Source organism: Scyliorhinus torazame, chromosome 2, assembly GCF_047496885.1.
Source record: "Scyliorhinus torazame isolate Kashiwa2021f chromosome 2, sScyTor2.1, whole genome shotgun sequence".
NCBI lineage: Eukaryota > Metazoa > Chordata > Chondrichthyes > Carcharhiniformes > Scyliorhinidae > Scyliorhinus > Scyliorhinus torazame.
This window is the reverse complement of record NC_092708.1, coordinates 74,764,299-74,785,326: the sequence shown is the minus strand read 5'-3', so window position 1 is coordinate 74,785,326 and position 21,028 is coordinate 74,764,299.

Here is a 21,028-nt window from a genome sequence, read left to right as displayed (position 1 = left end):
TCTTTTTCTTGCATCCCAAGACATTTATAAGACATAGGAACAGCTTCTTCCCCACAGCTACTAGACTCCTCAACAATTCTTCCTCAGACTGATCTGTTCCCTGTAAGAACACTATTCACGACTGTCGTGGAAATTATAATAAAGACAAAGGCTTCGAGCTTCGTATAGATTACAAAATTACATTTGTATCGGGCACCAATGGCGCAATAGTGATGACTATTTTATTGATGATGTGGCGATGCCAACGTTGGACTGGGGTGAGCATAGTAAGAAATCTTACAACACCAGGTTAAAGTCCAACAGGTTTGTTTCGAATCACTAGCTTTCGGAGCACAGCTCCATCCTCAGGTGAATGAAAAGGTGGGTTCCAGAAACATATATATAGACAAAGTCAGTGATGCAAGACAATACTTTGAATGCGAGCCTTTGCAGGTAATTAAGTCTTTACAGGTCCAGACAGAGCAACTGGAGAGAGGGAAAATCACAGGTTAAAGAGGTGTGAATTGTCTCAAGCTAGGCCAGTTGGTAGGATTTCGCAAGCCCATGCCAGATGGTGAGGGGTGAATGTAATGCGACACGAATCCAAAGTCCCGGTTGAGGCCGTACTCATATGTGAGGAACTTGGTTATATGTTTCTGCTCGGCGATTCTGCGTTGTCGCGCGTCCTGAAGGCCACCTTGGAAGACGCTTATTCTTCGGGTTTTCTTCAGTACCCCTTGCTGTAACAATACTTTGATCACTCCCTCTATCCCTTTTTCTGCTTCCGGTGCCAACCTGTATTGTTTTAAGCAGGGCAGGGTAACGTTCTTATGTAACTGCACCCTATGCACTGGGACAGAATGCACTTTTTAATGTTTTTTACATGATTTTTATGTTGGGCCCATCGATGTGCTGGGCCAGAACTGAAGGGCGCTAATGGCGGTTCTTTCGGGACGGCTGTTGTCTTTCAAATATAGCACAATACAATACAGCCACAGACTGATCTAGTGCCACGTGCAGCCTCCAAAGTTATTAAATTTAGCAACTGATGAGTTCAAATTTGAGGTAGTTCCATAAACATTCCCTCGTTAGTGCAATGAATTACCGCTCCTAATTTGCAGAGTGTCTGTCTGCCTAATATGGAAAGGAGAGCTGTTTTTGAAATAATCATAGCATCTACCAGAAGGTCTACATAATGATCTCCTATTTTTTTCACCATTGTCATGTGTTCTTCTCTCATTTATTTGGATAGTCATGGTCGCCTATTCCACCCTTTCTCCATGGCACCTCTATTGGTTTTGATTCTGGTTGGGGTCAGAGTACGTAAAAGGAGGCGGACAAGGAGGGATGTCGCTAGGTGGGGTGCATCCTTCCTGGGGGTTAAAGTGACAATCGCGAGCCCAATATCCTTTTGCCCCACATCTTCTACATTGATCCTGTCACCTATCTCTCCTCTGTCATTGTCCCCTGCCTCTACCTCCTCCATTATAACCTCCTCTCCCTTTGCTTGTCTGTTGACTACGACCCTGCCCTCTCTTTCCTTGGTAGAACTGCCCTGTGACTTTTGGCTTTTGATCTTTGGGGGCCATGAACAGTCCTTCTCGGTCCATATTTACCAAGGAGGTAACTACTTCTGTCATGAGTGCGTTTACCAGGTGAGATTAATCAATTTGTAACTTTGCGCCTGCTCTGGCAGCATACGAGTTAGCAATGTCTGAATAGGTAAGGATCCATTTTCATCCAATGAAACACCAGCATGTTCTTCCCAACTATTTTTAAATCTAGCCCCAAATTTGGGCATTCGCTCGCCCTTTTTCTGCAAACACCGAGTCACTTCCCCTATGTCACTATGCTTCTTGGCTCCTTTCATGATATCTTCTTTCCCTCTATTTGCTAACCAGTGATCAATGGACTCATTTCCTTCATTCAGATGTTTATTACTGGGAGCCCAGTCCCCATTTATGCCAGGTGGGACTGCAATCCCATCCTTCAAAGCTGGCAAAGATGCACCACAGGAGTATTTCCATTTGAGTCAATTTCCAATGATTGATTTTATAGGAATTAGCTATTGTTAGAGACATACATTTTTTTCTTTGACAATTTAGAACAGATCAACTGTGTGCTGAAATTATTAATTTTCCTACAGAACCTAAAGGGGCGGAGAGTGGGTGGAGAACTTGGAATGCCATTTGTGTCTCTTCACACAATCTAAAAACTTATATTGTTCAAATACTTTTATTCCGCTTGAATTTCTTTCTTTTAAACTGATTTCAATTTCTGATGTTTCAGTGCTTTCGAGAAAGCTCACAAGTTTTTTTTTAGGTTTTTTGTTAACTCAAATGTTGACACAAATCACTTAAACTATGATCTCAAAATCACTCTCAGATGACACACAAATATCACCATACTTAGCTCTTCAGTGCTTTGATCAAAATTAATTGGGTAAACGTCTTTAGAATATCCACATAAAACAAACAAAACACACAGATTCTCACAGCTAGCAAATATCACAATTAACGGTTAGTTTTGTCTCACGGCTACAGAGACACTAATTTCAAAATCACTTGATTAAAATACGAAACAAGATCCTGCAAATTCAAAACAATCTGAATTCACTTTTTTTTTAAACAAACAATTTTGTTGAGGTATTTTAGGCATATAGAAAAAGTGACATTGTACAGTACAAGAAAATAGAAGTCAAGACACAAATTAAACATAGTGCAAACCACGGCTCTGTTCACTCAAGGACCTGCCTCAATATCCCCCTACTCTACTCTACTCTACCTTAGCACCCCTCCCCCCCCCCCCCCCCTGCTGACGCGCTTACTCCTCTGCAAAGAAGTCAATAAATGGCTGCCACCTTCGGGTGAACCCTAGTAGCGAACCTCTCAAGGCGAACTTGACTTTCTCTAGGCCAAGAAAGCTCGCCATGTCCGATAGCCATATCTCAGCCCTCGGGGGCTTTAAGTCCCTCCATGCTAACAGTATTCGTCGCCGGGCTACCAGGGAAGCAAAGGCCAGAACGTCGGCCTCTCTCTCTTCCTGGACTCCCGGGTCCTCCGAAACCCCAAAGATTGCCACCTCAGGGCTCATTGCCACCCCAGTTTTCAATACCCGGGACATGACATCTGCGAATCCCTGCCAATACCCCCTGAGTTTAGGGCACGACCAGAACATGTGTACATGGTTAGCCGGCCCTCCGGCGCAGCCTCGTGTCCTCCAGCCCGAAGAATCTGCTCATCCGGGCCACCGTCATGTGGGCCTGGTGCACGACCTTAAACTGGATCAGGCTGCGCCTGGCGCATGTTGCGGTCGTGTTTACTCTGCTCAGGGGCTTCTGCCCAGATACCGTCCCCCCCCCCCCCCCCCCCCCCCCCCCCCCGGGCTCCTCTTCCCACTTAAGTTTCAGGTCCTCGGTCTGCGTATCCTCAGCTCCCATTAGTTCCTTGTAGACGCCTGAGACTCAACCCTCTCCCATTCCCCCCCCCCCTAGAAACTACCCTGTCCTGTCTCCCCTTCGGTGGGAGACGGGGCAAGGACGGCACCAGCCTGCGTACAATATCTCGCACCTGCAAGTATCGAAAGTCGTTCCCTCTCGCCAGCCCAAACTTCTCCTCCAGCGTCCTCATGCTCGGAAAGCTCCCTTCCAGTAACAGATACCCCATCCTCACAATCCGCGCCCTCCTCCACAGTCAAAACCCCCCGTCCATGTTCCCCGGCGGCCAAATCGGTGGTTGCCGCAGATTGGGGTCCACACCGATGCTCTTACCTCCCCTACATGCCTCCTCTACTGGCCCCAGATCCGAAGAGTCGCCACCACTATCGGGCTGGTGGAGTACCGTGCCGGCGGAAGCGGCAGAAGTGCTGTGACCAGGGCTGCTAAGCTAGTGCCCCTGCACAAAGCAGCCTCCATCCGCTCCCAAACCGACCCCGCACCCACCATCCATTTCCTTATCATTGCTATGTTGGCCGCCCAGTAATAGTTGCTGAAGTGCGGCAACGCCACCCCCCCCTTCTCCTCTGTTCCTTTCAAGCATCACCCTCTTCACCCACGGGGACTTCCCTGCCCATCCAAATCCCAGAATAATTGAAGGACCGCGGGATAAAGATGGAGAGACATTGAAAAACAAACAAGAACTGTGTGAGAATCGTCATCTTAACAGTCTGCACCCTCCCCGCCAATGACAGCAGGAGCGCATCCCACCTCCGGACTTCCTCCCTCACTCGTTCCACCAGTCGGGACAGGTTGAGCTTATGCAACTTGCCCCAGTCCCATGCCACCTGAATCCCCAAATATCGGAAACTCTCTCCCACTAGCCTGAACGGCAACCCCTTCAGCCTACTCTCCTGCCCCCTCGCCTGAATTACGAACAGCTTGCTTTTAGCCATATTCAGTTTGTATCCGGAGAACCGGCCAAATTCCCTCAGGGTTGCCATAATACCGTCCATCCCCACCATTGGGTCTGATACATATAACGGCAGATCATCTGCGTATAACGAGACTCTATGTTCCACTCCTCCCCGGACCAGCCCTTTCCAGCCCCTAGAAGCTCTCAGTGCAATTGCCAGCAGCTCTATGGCCCTGTCTTGTCCCACGGTGCAGTCTAAAGTAGTCCGATGTCATCCTGTTCGTCCTTACACTCGCCTCCGGGGCCTGATACAATAGCCTAACCCAGTCGATGAACCCCGCCCCGAACCCGAACCGTCCTAGTACCTCCCACAGATAATCCCACTCGACCCGGTCAAAAGCCTTTTCAGCATCCATGGCTGCCACTATCTCTACCTCCCTGCTCTCCGGGGGCATCATAATCACGTTGAGCAGCCGTCTTAGGTTGGCCACCAGCTGCCTCCCCTTTACAAACCCGGTTTGGTCCTCCACAATTACATCCGGTACACAGTCCTCAATTCTAGTCGCCAAGATCTTGGCCAGTAACTTGGCGTCTACGTTGATCAAAGAGATCGGCCTGTATGACCCACAAGCCTCCGGGTCCTTATCCCGTTTCAGAATAAGTGAGATTGTGGCCTGCGACATCATCGGGGGTAATCTCCCTCTGTCTCTTGCCTCGTTAAAGACCCTGACCAGCACCGGCCCCACTATCCCGGCAAATGTTTTGTAAAACTCCACCGGATACCCGTCCGGCCCCGGGGCTTTACCCGGCTGCATGACCTTCAGGCCCCCCAATACCTCTTCGATCCTGACCAGGACCCCCAGTCCGTCCACCAACCCCCTCCCCACTCTTGGGAAGGTCAGTCCATCCAGGAATCGCCTCATCCCCCCCGGTCCCCCGGGGGGTTCCGAAGTGTACAGCTTCCTATAAAAGTCCCTAAAGACCCTGTTCTGATCTGCCGGGTCACCCACTAGATTACCCTCCCCATCCACTACCCTCCCTATTTCCCTAGCCGCTTCCCTCTTCCTTAGTTGTTGCGCAAGCATTCTACTGGCCTTCTCCCCATGCTCATAAATCGCACCTTTTACCTTTCTAAGCTGCTCTAAGCAGCACCCCAAATTCGGCCTGCAGCCTCTGTCGTTTCCTGAGTAACTCTGGCCTCGGGGGTTCCGTGTAACTCTTGTCCGTTCGTAGAATTTCCTTAATCAGTCGGTCCGTCTCTGCCCTGTCTGTCCTGTCCCTGTACGCCCGGATTGAAATCAGCTCCCCTCTCACCACTGCCTTCAGTGCCTCCCAGAGCACCGCTGCCGAGACTTCTGTCACCTGCAGGTAATTCTGTACATATTTCCTCAGCCTCTCGCACACCCGCCTCGTCTGCGAGTAGTCCAACTTCCAGCCTCCATGGTGGGTGCTGAAAGCTGTCCTTACAAAACTGCAGGTCTACCCAGTGCGGAGCATGGTCCGATATGGCAATTGCCGAATATTCTGCCCCCACCATTCCGGCCAGCAGGTCGCTACTCACAACAAAGTAATCAATTCGGGAATACACCTTGTGGACGTGGGAGTAGTACGAGAACTCCCTCGTCGTCGGCCGGCTAAATCTCCACTGATCTGCTCCCCCGTTTGCTCCATGAATCCTCTCAGTTCCTTTGCCATCGCTGGCAACCTACCCGTTCTTGAACATGACCGGTCCAGGCTCGGGTCCAGGACTGTATTAAAGACCCCGCCCATGATCAGCTTACGCGAGTCCAAGTCGGGGATCTTCCCTAGCATCCTCCTAATAAAATCCACATCGTCCCAATTAGGGGCATACACACTGACCAGGATTACTCTAACCCCTTCGAGCTTACCCCTCACCATAACGGACCTGCCACCCCCATGCACGACTGCCGTCCACCTCACATTGTACCCTTCCTTAACCTAACCTGGTCTGCCGCTTTCAGGTGCGTCTCCTGCAGCATGACTATGTCTGCCTTCAGAACCCGCAGATGCGCAAACACACGCGCCCTCTTCATTGGCCCGTTTAACCCTCTAACATTCCAGGTAATCAGCCTGGTCAGGGAGCACTTCGCCCCCCCCCCCCTTTGCTGATCAGCCATCCCCTTTCCTTGGCCAGCCCCCCAGCCATGTGTCGAGCTTCATCTGGCCCGCCTCCTGACCGGCTCCACCCATGACCCCCTCACTGTTGCCATGCCCAGTTTCCTTCCCCATCAGCAGAACGATTCCCCCCCTCCCCCCCTTAATAACACCATCCTATCACCTAACTGCTGCTTTAATCTAACTATATGCACACCCCCACCTCGGCTTCTGTTGACTAGCCCCACTCAGCTAGCCTGGGGCTCCCAGCCTCGGCGCCAGCGTGTCTCCCACCTATTGTTCCCAGTCATCCCTCCCCCGATCCATCCATACCACTTCCCCAGATCAGCCCTACTTAAGCAAACACTCTATACAAGTCATAAACAACCTCCACAATAGCACAATTCAAGTTAAACAAGAAAAAAAGTGATAAGAACTAACAGGCACTCTCAGTCTTTCCCATACAGACACAGAAAAAGATTGCACAAAGCCTGAAGCGTCCATCTTAACCCAACCCTTTTAACTGTTTTCTTTGTTATTTTCCCCCCAGCCAAACTCCAACTAATCAAAGAGCCCAAAAACGAAACATTCAGGTAAACCACGCAAAAAGCACGCAAAAAAACCCACATCTCTACCCCCTTCCAACCCCCTAAAAAGGTCGAAAAAAGAAATGACAAAAACGGACCCAAACATGCAGGCAATTTTCAAAACGTGAGAGACACCACATTTACTTAAAAGTTCTATCATGAGTCCAAACACCCTCAGCTCAGGGCCAGCCCTTGCTTCTTAACAAAGTCCATCGCCTCTTCGGGTTCCTCGAAATAGTGGTGCTGACTCTCATACGTAACCCACAGTCGCGCCGGAAAAAGCAGACCAAATTTCACCTTGTTTTTGTACAGTATCTCCTTCACCTGCCTGTAGCCTCCTCTCCTCCTGGCCACCTCACACTCAAATCTTGGTAAACACGCAGGGTGGTATTGTCCCAAGTACAGCTTTGTGTGCTCTTTGCCCATTGCAGCACCCATTCCTTGTCCAGGTACCTGTGAAAGTGTACCACCATCGCACATGGTGGACCCCCTCGCCGCGGCTGCCTCACCTGCACTCTGTGTGCCCTGACCACCACCGGCAGGCGCGGGAACACCTCGTTCCCCAGCAACTTCTGAAACATACCCTCCATATACGCGGCAGCATCCATCCCCTCTGTCCCCTCCGGGAGGCCCATGATTCTCACGTTGTGCCAGCGAGATCTGTTGTCCAGGTCCTCCAGCCTTTCCAGAAGCACTTTTTGCTGGTCCCTCACCCTCTGAATCTCCACATCTGCCACCGTTTGAAAGTCAGCCTGCTCCTCCACTGACTTCTCCAACTGTTGGAGCTTCTTGGCCTGATCATTCAGCCTTTTTTCCATCAGGTCAATCGACTTCTGTAGCGGCTCCAGGTTGTCACGCTTCAGAGCCATAAAGCCCTCCTGCATAGTCTGCAGCAGCTGCTCCATTGTGGGCTGGGCTGTCGGCGCCTTGCTCTGAACACCAGCCATGCTGGTCTCTCTCACAGCCTCCACTGTGCCCTTACTCAACCACTTCTTCTGCTGTTTACGGTCCCTCCGGTTTCTTAGGTCCATACAATTCTGTATGGGTCCTGTGCCTGAGTACTATTGCTTTCCAGTTCCACGCTCAAAAGCGCAAGAAAGCCGGGGGAAAAGGTCCAAAAGTCCGACCGAAACGGGAGCAACCAAATATGCGACCTACTCCCTCACAGCCTCCTGAATTCACTTTTAGACAGGAACCCATCTGTTACCTTTCTAATCTTAATCTTCTATTTACTTTACTCACTTTTTTTTTGTTTTGAGAGAGGGTCAGCTCCTTTGGCTTCCTATGGGGGAAACGAAGGATTTCCTACCTTATTCCATTGCTTTACAATTTTCGTTTTCTTACTCATTTTGACTCCCTCATCTGTCTTCTTTCTAGAGTTCACCTTCTTTCTCGCTCCGGATGTTTCTACCCAGGCTTCAGGACGACCTGTGAGGGGGCGTCTGGGTTTATTGCCCATCGCTCTGGTTTCCTGCAAAGATACTTTAGAACATCTATATAACAGCAACAACCATGGAAATTATTCACAAACATTCCAGGAGCGCTCACTGGTGTTTTTCCTGTCGCGAACCTCAAAGTCTGTTTTTTTTAATTTTAGTACTTTCACTGTACTGTCTCTGTGGCATCGTTTTCTTCTCATGCAGTTATCGTTAATTTATTAATTAAGATAACTCATCCTAGCTCGCGTGACCGGCCGGCAATGAAGGCTGCTTGGCGCCATCCCCCTTTCAGCTGGGATGTGTCGGTGGCTCCCTCCCTTACAGCTATGAGAGTCCTGTTTAGAGAGTCTTTCGGTTCAAATTCCGTTAAATTACAAATCTTGCAAGACTATGGCAAATTTGTCGTGGAAATTATAATAAAGACAAAGGCTTCTATCTTTGATTCAGGAAATTTCTTTGACACAATATTGTGGAGAGGGCCCATTCCACATGAAATTATACAGTTGAAAACCATTATATTTATAGTGTGAAATAAACAGTTCTAAAGAAATAAAACCTTGGGAACATACGTCAGAGGAAATACAAATGTTTCGCCACTGGTTTAAAAACAATTCTCGTATGCATTTTGTTATCCTTCGGGAGAACAATGTGTTATCAATATAAGGCAGGGAACAAAATATTAAGCAGCATTTGTTTTCCGTTACCTGACCTTCTACATTTTGTTCAGAAGCTGTGTTAAAAATATTGTCAAGCAATCCCATCATGCTTTAAAGTGCCGGTTTCTTTAATAGCAACTAGATATGCTCTTAGTGGGTAATTAATCCTCACATGTATTTCCCGTCCACAACAACCCCCTATGCTGCTCTTGCTCATGTATTTGCTTTGTTTGGCCCCTCGTTCCTCACTGTAACCAATCACTGTTTGTCGATGTACCATTTGTCAATGTACTCTGCTGATTATTCTTTTTTTGTCTACTATATATGTACTGTGTACGTTCCCTCGGCCGCAGAAAAATACTTTTCACTGAACTTCGGTACATGTGACAATAAATCAAATTCAAATCAAGATTTGAAACTTACAGTGCAGTCAAAATATTTTCAAAGTGTTTTACTTTGCTGCTTGTTGTGAGCCCAGACCAGAGCCTCAATTTTGGGTAAGATCCCGGATTAGAACCAAACTATTTGCATTTGGTAAAACTGTGAGGAATGTAACTGCACCACAAGAGTGATAACATTGACCAGTGGACAGCTATATATTAAAACAAACTTTAATTTGAACACGGAATTAAGCACATTTGCAACAAACAAATAGCTTTACAGTTAATAGATACAGCATTTTAACATGCTTCCGGAAACCTACCCCTACATTCCAATTAAGCAACCCATATATTTCAAATACCACTTATGGATAATATTGACAATCAGGTTTTACTTGCTTATCTTGGGGAAGAGTCCTTTGAGATAGAATCTTTTTTAGGACCAAACTGAAACTTTCTGCTCGGCTTACAGTCCTGGAAGCAGCTACTTTGTCCAGACAGACCTGGCCCATCCCATTAGCTGCACCTACTGCACTCAAAACACACAGCATTCGTCTGTCTCCTTTTACAAGGTAGTCTTTATTTGTTTAGCCAGGCTAAACGTTTACAACATTCCATTAGCTCTCTATCTGCAAACAGGTAAAATGTCTTTTAATACCTATGAGCAAAAAACATCCCCTGCAAAATCACTGATTATGTTGCTTTTAATCACAGCTCTACCAGACATACTGAGGTGGATTCTCTGATCCCCGACGCCAAAATCGCGTTCGGCAACAGGGCGGAGAATCCCCGATGATGTCCAAATCGGGGGCGGTGCTGCTTTCATGATGCTCCGCCCCCTGAAAAGCAGCGTACTCAGAGAGTAGGCCACGTGTCTTATCCACAGCCTCAGGCCATTGCCTGAGGCCCGCCCCACGATGCTCCATCCCCCACCGGCCAAGTTCCCGACGGCGTGGGTCTCTCATGGTCTCACCTGTCGTGAATTTAGCATGGCGGCTGCGGACTCAGTCTGGCACTGCAACAGTTGGGGGAGGGCCGATCAGTGGGCATGGGGGCTTCATTTGGGGTGGTCCAGGGCATGCGAACGGCCGAAGGGGTGTACTATTTTTGCAGTCTGGGTCCGTTGAAGTTAAAAACTCACCAATATTCTTTGAATTCCCCCTATACCAAAAATGGTCGACATTCTAAATGGTGTACAGGGATTCTCACTCCCTGAGGCTTAGGTGGATGCTATTCAGGTCAAACTATGTTTTCAAGTTATCCCTTGGTATAACCCATACTTTCACAGAAGAATTTTACCTACTTACCACTTAGTAGCATCGATATCCTGGGTCCTGCATTGCTAAGTAATTGCTTAAGTAATAACCACTGTTTCAGGTTGAAACTTTTAAATTAATTTATTATTATATTTTTTCTTTTAAAAGATGCAATCACTGTCTTTGCAGAAAAGTAAAAAGATCTTGCTTCTGGATCTTTCTGGTTGGCTGCCGCGACCTTCAGGCCCACATTGACAATCACTTTTCTTTAGCTTTTGGTCTTCCTCAGATGTATTCGCTGTTCTGATCAGTTGCTATGCTCTATCTTTCCCATGTACCGAGCTGTGAGAGCTGGCTCTTCTGGCTCTGAGCTGACTCTGCCTCCTCTTTAAATTCTGGTCTTCCTTAGATGTATTCGCTGTTTTAGCTCGGCTGCTTTGCTCTGTCCCTTTCCCATGACCAAGCTATGAGAGCTGACTTTGCTTGCTTCTCTTGTTCCTTCTCTGCTTCTCTCTCTCTCTTCTCAGTGTTTATATCTCCCTTCTCGCAGTTATTACGTTTTTATGACTTTATTGTAAAGTAACTTTTATTTCACTTGGATTGTAAAAGGTACCTTTAATCTGAATTTTTCTAACACGACTAAGTATTCATTTTGAGCATGATCTCAGCTCATAGATCTGATTACATTGTTTCCTTTGTGATGTTCAAAAATGCTTTGATTTCAAAGGGGTGTTATTTTTAATTCCTGTCATTTTTATAGTTTTATTATTATCAAATTGTGTCCCCAGCTCATAATTTTGACTTTGATTTGGGCCTAATTTGTGTTCTCATAGACACGTTGTCACCAGCTTTCTTTAATTTACCTGATATCAGCTGAACTTCACACCTTTGTCATCTAATTCAACTGAAAACCTCATCCATTCTTTTCCAGCTGCTTACTTAACTTCAAGGAAGGTGTGAAATATAGCTTTTAGCTGTATACTAAAATTCACTCGATTGTGACTTGAAAGACCTGCTTGTTTTGTTTGCTAAGACTGCTTGACTATCTGCTAAAGGCTATCTGCATTTCACAGCCCTCTCCTGCAGCTGCTGTTAACCCTTTGTGGGATTGTTCCCTACATTCTCTCATGTTTCTTAGATCAGGTATTGCCAGACTTCCATGTTTCAAATGACATATCTTTCCATATTTTCAATTACGCTGTGGACTGAGTCTTCCATGTAGCACAACTGAGCTACTGCGGGCCGCCGCTGTGTGCTTGCGTGGCCAGGGACACGGCAATGCTTTGGGCCATAATGGCAGCTAGAGCTGGGAGCTCTATGCAGACCCCCTGCTAGCCACCAGCAAAACGGTGAATCGGTGGCCGTTTTGCACCAAATTTCCTGGCATAAAACACCACATCATGCCGGCGTGGGGACTTAGTCTCCCAAATGGAGATTCCAGCCCACTGTCTCTAAGCATTTAACCTAAGTTTTTATTTCATTCCTGCAAAGATACAAACTATAAAGTATGACAATTTCTTATATTCATCACATGCTTCAAACACTTGACTCACCCAAAATGAGTCATTTTGTTTCATTTGAGTACACCGTCATGCTGACTTTATAACAGGTACTGATATGAAATAATGGAGTGGGTGAATTCATTTTTTAGATTTCTAATTTTGCAACTTTTGCATTTCAATCAAACTGCCAAACATGAACCTGTTGATTTGGTCTGTGGCTGGTCTCAGCTGGAACCAGTTGAACGGTGACTGTATGATCAAAGTCGACTGGTACCCAGCTATCCCAATTCCTAGTTGTCAGCTGGGCTCAGGCAGGCCAGTTGAGCACATTTTCCCATCTATTCCCACAGTTGCCAGACATCAAGGCACTTCCGGAGACGCACTGCGACTGCAACGCTTGTTCTCTGAGGATCACCCAGTTTGCTGCCCTCAAGCCTAATCTCCAGGGGGAATGGATCTGTGATATTAAGGCCGACAGCAGCACACCAGGCCCCACCTCGTCACACATACAAGACCCCATTTGGGAAGAAATCAATAGTAGCTCTAAAGTTTCCAGTTTCACACACCCACATGTTTCATGATCAATATAATCTTAAAGTAGCCTCAATTCTCTGGTTAAAAAGGTAAGAAATACATATTTGGCAGTGAAATATCAAACAAATAGGAACTTAGAAGCACAGGAACAGAAGTAGGCCATTGAGCCCGCTGAGCCTATTCCGCTATTTAATTACATCATGGCTGATCATATAACGCATCACTTTCCCACGCTATCTCCACATCCCCTGATGTCGTTAGTCTGCAGAAATCGATTGATATCGGTCTCAAGAATGCTCAGTAATTGAGCCTTCACATTCTTATCGCTGTTACCTAGCTTGAGCAACAAGCTACCCCACAAAGAGCATCTCCTGCTGCACCTGTGTGGTTTTTCAATTTTCCACATCATATCCCATAGCACAAAACAAAATTATCAATCCTTGTCAGAAAGGGCACATGACTGCTGCTGTGAGAAATATTGCATAGGTGCAACTGGGGGTAAGCATTAAGAAGGATTTCCAGATGGGTTCAGGCACCCGATGTTCTGACTCCACATACTGTGTCTGCACCCCTGTAGGCACTCAAAGTCTGGATCAACAACGAGGGAAGCAGGAGAGCGGAGACAGTGCCCAACAGCATGTCTGAGTTAGGGCGGTGAGACACACAACCTGAACCATGAGGACAATTGTCAGTACCATCATCAATGCCAAGCAGATTTCCAAACCATACAGACCCACACATTATAAAAACAAAATTCCCAGGGGAGGCACAGTGGCACAGTGGTTGGGATTGCTGCCTCAGAGCTCCAGGGACCACTGTTCAATTCCAACTTTGGGTGGCTGTCTCTGTGGAGTTTGCCAGTGTGTGCGTAGGTTTCCTCTCGGTGGTCCGATTTCCTCCCACAGACCAAAGATGTGCAGGTTAGGTGGATTAGCAGTGACAAATTTCCCCTTAATGCCCAAATATGTGCAAGTTAGGTGGGGTAATAGGGCGTGGGAGTGGGCCTGGGTAGGGTGCTCTTTCAGAGGGTCGGCACAGACTCTTTATGCACTGTAGGAATTCTATGGATCTATGTCCTTCACTCATTAACCCATGTAAGGGACGTATATCCACTCTGGACACTAAAAGGGATGCACAACGTACGATATTCTGCAGGATAAGATTTTTTAAATTCAACCCAGAAGAGAATATTAATGTGTTCACCCCCTAGCACAGATACAGCTTTAAGAGTATAAAATAAACAATTTCTAAAAACTTCACAAAGTACCGTGGAAGGCTAATCATCTTAGTTTGCAGGACAAAAAAATCTTGCAGCATTCATAATAGCATTCAGGTTTTTGTTTCCATTATTGTACTGGGAAATCTATTCAAAAGTGTTGATTACTTTTTGCATGAAGCATTTATTGAGCTTACTAGGCCACTTCAGATTCATTCATATTCAACAGTGAAACATGGACTGATGTCACATTAAGGTTAGACCATGAGGATTGCAGATTTCCATCCTTGAAAGATGTAGGGTGGGATTCTCTGTGGGTGACAATATTGAATTCTTTACCCGTCAGTCTGGCCTCAATAAAACTCGAGGTGGATTTGTAGGTATAGTATTATTTATTTTTAACCCTCTTGCAAGGCTGACTCGCTCCACAGAGATTCAGAACAAACAAGCGATCTCCTGGAGCTACAGAACCGAGTGAGATCGGTGACAAAGAAATCTTCACAAATCTCATTCAAATGGCATCACGTTTCACATACAAGATTCTCATAGGTCATCCTATACACCTCCTGACCTGGCCATATATCCTGATTGGATCACTTTGCATTCCTTAACCCTGGGCCTCTTGTTACCCAGCATCCTTTTCCCCATCCTTGCCATGCTTTCTGAATCCCTTTGTCCTTTGTTTGTGAACTCAGTACGGTCAGACTGGCTCACATCTACATTATTGTAACTAATATTTGAACTAACTATTTTATATCACATCCGTTTGTTCAATTCCTCATGGGCTGACACGGAAATCGGGAAAAGCGATTTGGCAGAAAATCAGTTGTGAAGCCAAAATCGTGATGGGCGCAGGGCGCATTCCAATTTTCAATGCTTCAGTGCCTCTAAAGTGGCATCCATGCATTCTACTCTGCATATCATTAGTGGGCCTGACCCGTTATTCTCCTGGGCCTCTGAGATGCTGCGCCACCACCACGGGGAATCAGGAAACAGGTGCCATCACTGGCGAGGGAGAGGAGGTAGGACATGCACTGGCTGCCGGTCCTGTTGTGATATGGTACGAATTAAGTAATGGCATGATGGGAAAACTGGTCAATGGGAAGACTGGTCAAAAGGTTTGATACAATACAAGAAAGACTTAAACTACTCATTCCAGCTCACCAGGCCCAGGTAAAGAATGCTGCCCTAACCATTTTCAGACTAGTATGGCTGTAGGCCAACGCTGCATAACTTGAAGTCTGAAAAGATCAGCGAAGGTCGAGCCATTCCAAAACACCGGACCTCGGCAACTCCTGATAAAACTAACTCGTCATAACCCAGGGCCGTAGGAATTTAAAACAAAGATATGTTCAGGCAGAAACAAGTCTATTCTGACCTTTCAATGTTCCCTCCGAGGACTAAATAATGGTATGAGTGATATGACCAAACATGGTCTGGTCTTTGCTTCCGTTTGTATTTCCGATCAAACTCCTGACCATACTGTTGTCACATAATCTTGATAAAGTTAATGTATAAATATTGAGCTAATTCTCCTAAAAAGCGCAGAACTTGTGAAAGACTGAGCAGTTTTGTTGACTGCTCTCTGACTTCAAGTTTCAGCCATTACTGCATGCAGTTGTTTTCAACAATAAAGTTTGTTATTCTGTCTTAACGAGTGTGTTGTATCTTTCTACTACAGAAGCGGGAAAATATTGACTTTGACATTTTGGCACAAGCGAGCAGTTACCAATATCCTGAGTGAATTCCGTGGGGGACTGAAGAAGTGATCGAGCCAGACCCGGAGGAAAGAGACAGATGCCGGCACAAGGTAAGATTAATCTTGGTCTCTCTCTCTCTCTCTTGGATTAGTGGTTCGACCCCTCATCCCTGACGGAAGTAACTAAACAGGTGACGGTGCTCGAATCTAAATTGTACTTATTAAATTGTTAGTAGAGTACTGCGGGTCAGGGACCCCAATTGTGGTTAGCCTTAGGTCAGGGACCTCTTGCTTGTTTTACAGGTTTAAATTTGGGTCAGGGACTTCTATACAGTTTGGGTCAGCGACCCTGCACTTTGATTTGGTACCAGGGATTTTTTGATTGCCAGGGGCACATTTTATTGACATTATGGGACAGGGTGTAGACAAAACTGGGGGCAATTCCCCTCTATTTTTCATGTGCTCTGAAAACCCTTCTCATGAACGTAATTTACGAAGATTATCTGCAGCGCTGTACAATAAATTGGGTAACGATATTTGGCCACTAGGGGGCACTTGGAACTACGATAATTGCATTTCTGCTGAGAAAATCAATTGGCAGAGAAACGCCGGTTTTAAGTGGAAGTTTTTAATCTCAAGAGTGGAAGAAGCAGTCCACTAAGCATCACGAGCAATCACTATTAATGAGTTGGAGAGATAATGCCCGTAGAAAAGGGATTGATGATTGTGTGGATGGTAAAGCAAAAAATTGGGAGACTTTAAAATTGGAGTGTGAACTTTGGGATAGAAAGCATAAACAACAAGGCGAAAATAACAAATCTCCAACCAATAGGCAAAGAGGGCTAGCCCAGCAAATTAAACGAAAGGAGGATCCTCCCAGTTGCTCTGGCATGTCGATGTTTCCCTATTCAGGCGATACAGAAGAGGAGGGTTTAACCCCTGGACCCCACCCTCATCCTGCACACACTGATTCTACAATTCCACTGTCCCAAGTCCAGACCCCCCCTTATGGTCCCACTGCCAATGAAACTCCTGCTAACGTATCCCCCGTAGCAACAGGCACTCGGTCACATACGCAAGCCGTTAATATGGAACAACCCTTCACCTTTGTTAATCAGGCTTTTCTTGATTTATCACTCCAACCTAAGGAGGAGGAAACCTTTCTGCCACCACCTCCCCCTACAAATTATCCCATTAGGAGTGTTATTAACCCCCATGCTGGTGATAATGACGACCCATTCATTGAGGTGTGGCAGGCTTTTAAACCCCATGAGCTATGTTTAATCATGGCCCAATGTCCCTCCTGCAAAGAGGACCCAGAGGGGTTCACTGAGTTTTTGAGGAGAACTGCGACCATGTATGGTGCTACCGCACGTGATCAATATTCTCTGATTTATTCATCCCTTCCCCCAGAATTAGGGAAAAGATGGAAAAATTAATTAGGACTTCATGGGGACACGTGGACGGCCTTCAGCGCCGCATACCAAACGGAGGACGATCAGCGTACTTTAATGTTCCCTGCACCAAAACGGGCTCTCCGTAAACCCGTTGACATCGCCAAACTCCTTGAATATACCCCCACTTCTAAGGAAGATGGTCCAGAATTTTTTGACCACTTTTGTGGGGTGTAAACTCTTTACTCCGGGGACATTGCTTTCAATGCAGACACACAGTCTCCCCAATTTAATGCACTATTAATGCAGGTTTTGCCTGACCGCGCAGAATCCAGTATTAAAACTAATAACATGGACTGGTCTGGCAATTCTAAACCTCAAATGAAACGTGCTGTGTCTTATTATTGGAGCAATGACCGCAACCGTGAGACCTGTTACAAAGACACTTCGCCCAAAATTAAATCCGAATTCATCCAATGTCCCTCTCAAAGAAGAGCTCCTAAAGGTCAGAACTCTCAGACAGATCCACGTTACTATCGCCCAGATTGCACGGACCCTCCTGAATTTGGTTACCGCCGCTCACAGGCTCCTTACCCCTTCACTCCACACATGGAGGATTTCGACAGCGCTCCTCCGCGTCGTCCTCCTGCCAAATACAATGTCACTTGCTTCAACTGTCAACGTACAGGCCACTACGCTAGGGATTGTCCAGCACCCCGATGATGAGGTAGATTTCAACCCCGTCGGCAGACACCCTTTACTACCTCTTACCCCTACTGACTAGCCAGATCAAACTTTCCGGTCCTCTCAACAGACCACTCTGACGAGCCCACCGCTACGATTTACATAGAGGGCGTGCCTATCCCCTTCCTGATTGACACCGGCGCGACTCATTCTACGCTAGACTGGAAATTAATTCAGAAACATTGCTTTTTCCTTTCTGATAAGCATGTGGAACTTGCTGGTTTCATGGGGGAAGGTGCTGTTTATCCGCTTACGAAGCCGCTCTCTGTTCAATTTGAGGGCCGGGAATGTTGCATGCCTTTCACAGTTACCCGCGTCCTCGGTGTCAACCTGGCCGGACGTGGCTTGCTGTGTACCTTGCAGGTGGAAATTGTTTGCCTTGATAACGGCATTACTATATCAGCTATCCCGCAGGCCCAGCTTCAAAATTTTCCCCTTTTCACTACTCCACAGTGGTGGTCGGTTGATTTTGATCCCTCACACTTTTCACCTCCCTTAGACATTCCTGATCCACATGTCACTCTTTGCTACGATCATACAGGATGCTCGCCTGATTTGGAGAGCATTTACCAAGACGCCGTCAGTTCTCTACAATCCGTTTCCTTTGTTGGCCTCGCTAAGGGAAAAGAAGAGCCTGCCTTTCTTGTCAATTTACCCCATGGCCTCTGGCGTCAGTTGGGACTTGTGTCACCCCACGTGACCCTTTCTGTGAATGAAGGCTATAGTGCCAAGTCCTTGGGATTTCTGGCTGCTGCACTGCGAGGACAAGCTGATCCTTTCTTTAATGGAAGTCAAATCCTACCCGCAGGCACTTTAGAATATTTTCAATGCCCATTTGTCCTCATTGGCACACTGCACCACCATTGTTCAGTCCAATCAACGACTTCTGAACTACCCGCAGATTTATGGGCGGCCTCCAAACACGAAGTTGGTCTCACTAATGTCCCTCCCGTTATTATTAAAGTTAAACCTGACATGCCCTTGCCCTCGATTTCACAGTACCCTTTGAGCCCCGAGGCTAAAGAAGGAGTCTCGGTCATGATTCAATCGTTCCTACAACAGGGAATTGTGGTACCATGCCAATCGCCCTGTAACACCCCGATTCTTCCAGTTCCTAAGGTAGGAAGACCATCCGAATGGCATTTGGTCCAAGACCTCCGATGCATTAATCAGATAGTGGAACCCTTTACCAAGATGGTGCCGGAGCGAGGCGACTCTCTGCGAGCTCTCCCAAACAGATCCACTTTTTACTTAACTTATACTCATTCTAATCTTTTAAAAATTAATTCTAAAACTAACATTATTACTAACCTCTCTCTTTTATCTTCTCTTGCAGGCTTGAACATCCTCCGAGGCCCTTGGAGACCTTTAGACCCGACCCGACCTGACCTCATTAACACTACACCCTGTATGCTTCATCCGATGCCAGTGCTTATGTAGTTACATTGTATATGTTGTGTTGCCCTATTATGTATTTTCTTTTATTCCCTTTTCTTCTCATGTATTTAATAATCTGTTGAGCTGCTCGCAGAAAAATACTTTTCACTGTACCTCGGTACACGTGACAATAAACAAATCCAATCCAATCCAATCCTTACATCCTATTGTCCCAAACCCGACGACAATCCTTAGTAATGTCCCACCGGCAGCGACTGTTTTCACCCTTGTTGATTTACAACATGCCTTTTTTGCGATACCCCTCGCCCCTGAATCACAGTATTTGTTTGCCTTTACATTTAAGGGCAACCAATACACTTAGACTAGGCTCCCACAGGGCTTCATTCATTCTCCAACCCTTTTCTCACAAGCATTGCACTCCCAGTTAGCGACATTATCAACTCCTGGTGGCTCCACCATCATTCAAAATGTTGATGACTTACTCCTTGCCAGCCCTGACTTTAACGCTAACCAGCGTGACACCATTTACCTGCTCATCCGTCTCCATTCATGGGGATATGTGATCCTGCCCGCTAAAGTTCATAAAGGCCAACGGCAGGTCACATTTTTGGGTGTCCTAATAAGTGCTACGGATCGCTCCCTTACTCAGCAACGCATTACTCCTATACTGCAGGCCCCATTTCCTACATCGCCCAAGCAGGTGCGAGCCTTTTTAGGATTGGTGAACTTTTGCAGACAATGGATTGCGAATGTTACTGTCCATACGAAAGATTTAACTCCGTACTCCTCTCAAAAGGCTCCTCTTAAGTTTGAACTTCCTGATTCAGCAAAACAATCTTTTGTTACTCTCAAAAACGCCCTGGCTACCGCCCCAGCGCTAGGACGACCTATGTATGACAGACCCTTTCAGTTGTACGTTAATGTGCTTTATGAATGTGCCACTGGTGTTCTAACACAAGAACACGGTGACCGGCGTCGCCCGGTCGCCTACTATTCTACGAAATTGGATCCTGTAGCTTGCGGTCTACCACTCTGCACCCAAACTCTTACGGTTGTCCATTTGTTAGCACAGGCAGCCTCTAATCTGACCCTTCACCAGCCAGTACAAGTGCATACCTCGCACTCTATTGTGGCTCTCCTAACATCTCAGCAAACCCAGCATCTGACTCAAGCCCGCTTGAGCCGCTATGAGGTTTCACTATTGCAAAACCCCTACCTCTCTTTTCATTACTGTTCTACCTTAAATCCTGCTGTGTTCCTCGATCAGGCCCCCCCGGTTACCTGCCGGACCCGCCACACGATTGTTTGCTTCGGATTCACTTCCTTACCGCGCCTCGCCCGGATTTAACGGAATGGCCTATTGATAATCCAGATCTAATATTTTATGTTGATGGCAGTTCCTCCATTTCTCTCACTGACATCCCACAGTCGGGATATACCATGGTAACCGACACTGACGTGCAGGAAGCAGCAGCCTTCGAGACCTCTGTCTCCGCACAAAAAGCCGAGCTATTTGCCCTTACTCGAGCATGTATTTTGGCCACAGATAAAAGTACTAATGTTTATACTGATTCTAGGTATGCCTTTGGCGTGCCCCACGATTTTGGTCGCCTCTGGCAACAGTGAGGCTTTCTCTGCGGGAGCTCCCATTCAAAATGCTTTTTGGATTAAAAATCTCCTCGATGCTATTCAGCTTCGCCATCAATTGGCAATTATTAAATGTGCTGCGCATACAAAGGGGGACACTCCTGTTCAATTAGGAAATGCCCGTGCTGATTCG